Consider the following 3,482-nt stretch of genomic DNA (forward strand, 5'->3'; position numbering starts at 1 on the left):
CTCATGAATATTAAACACAACAACCTCTGAACATTACAAATATTCGCCTCAATTCAACCTGGAACCTCTCTCATACAATAAAAATGGTGTGTGTGTGTGTGTGATGGATCGTTGGAGCTATGTGCAACTCAAGGCATATTATGCTCGAACCGGAGCTGCAATCATGTTGCACTATCCGAGCTGAGTGTGCGGACTTCTCCTACAATGTCCCGCTGTCTGCTTCCTGCATAAAGTCAAGTGCTCGGCGCAGTTGTGGCGAAATGTCGCTCCTCTGTTTTCATTTAAACAGCTCCTTATATCCGTTAGCGCCGCTAGCTAGCACCAGATGCTAACAACAACAATGCACGTAAGGTTTCTCTTTCGCTCGCTCAAGCCACACATACACACACCCTCCCGGTCCTCCCGATGGCCAGTCGGTGCCTGCCGGTGAGCGTGGAAGTGTGGTCTGCCACAAGCAGGCGACAGGAGCGGGGCTGTCAGCATCAGCTTGTAGATGGTATTTTAAACTCGAAAATAGTTTCGCTCTGAAACTAAGGGGTGGCCGAGAAAAAAAAATACACATGCGTTAATCGCGTTAAAATAATTAGTGGCGTTAATTTTTTTTTGGGTTAACGCGTTATTAACGCGTTAACTTGACAGCCCTAATATATATATATATAAACTCCCCAAACAGGCGAAAACCTACCAGTTTCACCCACTGTCTCTGCCACCTCCCTCCATGCCTGGCTCCTCCGGTTTGTATCCCGGTAGGCAGGGGCGGACTGGGACTACAAATCAGCCCGGGACTCTCGACCGGCCCACTTCGGTAGCGCCGGCCCACCGCAGACTTGTATTATCACTGGTCCCATTGTAACCACTGGCCCGGAGCATTCGTCCAAAAAAAAAAATCGACTAATAATGAAGAAAATGAACACATTTGTTGCAATAGTAATGTATGCACTAACTAGCCTACTTGTAGTACAACATTTGAATCACCAGTTCTCATTTTCCTCAATTGTTCATATTTGGTTTATTAAAATATTGATATTGTGGTCATTGTTAAAAAATGTCTGCTATTATGAGTATTATTATTTGTATAATGCACTTTCTGCCTTCCTGTCATTAGGAGTTAGACATGTAATGGCCATGTAATTGATTTGATTAGAACCTTCATTATCCTAAACTGCTGGGACATTTCCCTCTAGCCAATACCTTTATATTGTCTACTCTTCACTTACTTGTCAGCATAGGTCGGCATTGATGTACAGAGCCGACAGAAGACCTTATACTGGCATCATATTGAGAGGTGCAGCCAGTGACGCGTCCTGAAACCAGGAAGTAAGCTGCTGGTTCCCTCCACAGAAAGCAACGGGATTTCTCCACAGCGTTTTGGAAAATAGCTGGAAATAAGGTATGTGGAAAACAAACCTGTTTGATAAATGCACGTTTTGTTCAGCCGGATAATCTCCACATGTCTACCCTACTTTTATAATTTTCGAATCATAAATATAATCGATAGATTATAAAAGGGTTTTAGGACGCGTCACTGCACCACTAGAAGCCAACTCCATCGATCAAGCTGAAACGTTCTCTCCCTCTTCTTCTCATGCTCCCTGTCACTCTCCTTTAACTCCTCCGGTGACTTTCTTTTATTTGAAGATTGTTTTTTGCACGGCGCTTGACCGGTTACCGCTGGTATTAAAAACATTAGGTGGCGCGATAATCTGTAGTGAAGGAGCGCGCTCCCGCTCACGGGAGCCTGCTCGCGCTGCGCTCCGCAGCAAACAGCTGTTTGCTTTTCACCAAACAACGACAACCGACTCACGGAACGCTATGTTGTAGCGTTAATAAACGAAACAATTTAACTAAATTGCTAGTCAAGATACCAATACCACAGGAAACATTTTTTTAAAACAATATTTGTAGTGGCCCAAGTGGAAAGTATGTTATGCTGGCCTGGAGTGTCTAGTGCTTCCGGGTCAGCGGGCCATTTAGGCCCATTCCCAAACCGCCCCCTACACCCTACCCCTACACCCTACCCCTCCGTTTGCGCGTTCACGCGGAGGGTCCGCCATATTGAGGGCTGGTCCAAAGCAATCAGGGCGGAGGCGTAGTGGGTTATAAAAGCCTCCGACAGCGAGTTTGCATGGATGCAGGCTTGATAATCTCACTCCACAGGTGTGCAACCGTTTTTCGGGCATGGAGGAAACAACGTCATACAAATGTGAGTTCCATGTGGTTATTTTTTTTAAACGATAAATAATACGTTGCCTTAACTAATACATGCCTTTGTGAACATGTATTTATAAATCTACACGTGTTAATTTGATTTGCCAAGATTACATTAGATTTTTATTTTGAAGATGTACAAATCTAAATCGGAATCAAACTAACAACACATGTGTCAATTCATGTATCCATTCACTTACGAAATCGGTTTAAACTTATTGCTTTAAGAATGGAAAAGGATGACCTGTTCTGCAAAAAACGCAATGCTGCCAAAGAAGCATGGGAGTGAGTTATGCACTCAATTCATATTTTGTGCAATGAAAGTAATGAATGTGCACTGTGGGTCATTGCCTTAACACCAATATATATTGTTTAAATATTCTATGATAACAGGTCAATCATTAAGGAACTGGACCTTGGGCAACATGTGTCTCACAAACAGGCCTCCAAGAAATGGGAGAACCTACAAAAGAAATGCAAGGTAAATGGTGTATTGTTATTGTAAAACATGTTTGTTTCTGAAAAAGCTGAACAAAGATTTCTAACATGCATTTGTTTGCAATAGGAACTTAAAAGGCCAAGGACTGGAACAGGGACTGATCAGGGGGAAGAAACCCCTGCAACATGGCCCTTCTTCATGGCCATGGATGAGGCCATAGGTGCAAGGCCTTCAATAGTCCTTCTGTCCTTGTTGCCTCAGCCTTGGCAAACCCCACAATCCTCTTTGATCCGGAGGCTGCTTCCTGCCCCCCCCCCCCCCCAAATGTGGCTGAAGATCCAGACCCCTCACCACCCTCATCACTGTCTGAGGCTGGAACCACCCAGCAGCCCCCCCCCAAAAAAGAGTGCCTAGAACGCGAGGCAGAAAAAGAGGACGAAGACCACAGAGAAATAATGCAGCACTCAGATACATTTCTAACCCTGTTCGAAAAAATGGTCGACAAAATGTGATTTATTTCCCCCCCCCCACCATTGGCCATTTCTATGTTGATTATTGATGTTACTTTAAAGACTTGTTTTTGTTCGCTTGTATTATTTAACGTACTGTCCTTCATATCTTCAATATTGTATGGGATATAGTAAATACAGGTAGACGGGTGATGAAGGTGACATTGCGTTTGCTTGATTGTTAGATGGCTACATTGTTCTGTGTGGGTTTCATAATGTAGAAGGAAAAGTTTTGCACAAAGTAATGTTGTGCACGGAACTAAAGTGTTTTTTCCAAAGTCTGAAGATTAACCCTGAATATCAGCATTTTAAATAAAGATATGTCT

General features: G+C 43.5%; 1 long non-coding RNA gene across 1 annotated transcript; it reads left to right on the plus strand.

The window, feature by feature from the left end:
- Window positions 1-1,564: 1,564 nt before the first annotated feature.
- LOC117457979 (uncharacterized) lies at window positions 1,565-3,482 on the plus strand. Its single transcript, XR_004553392.2, has 3 exons — window positions 1,565-2,493; window positions 2,602-2,689; window positions 2,774-3,482. It is a non-coding gene; the product is annotated as an uncharacterized lncRNA (long non-coding RNA).

Source organism: Pseudochaenichthys georgianus, chromosome 14 (assembly GCF_902827115.2).
Source record: "Pseudochaenichthys georgianus chromosome 14, fPseGeo1.2, whole genome shotgun sequence".
In the NCBI taxonomy this organism is placed as follows: domain Eukaryota; kingdom Metazoa; phylum Chordata; class Actinopteri; order Perciformes; family Channichthyidae; genus Pseudochaenichthys; species Pseudochaenichthys georgianus.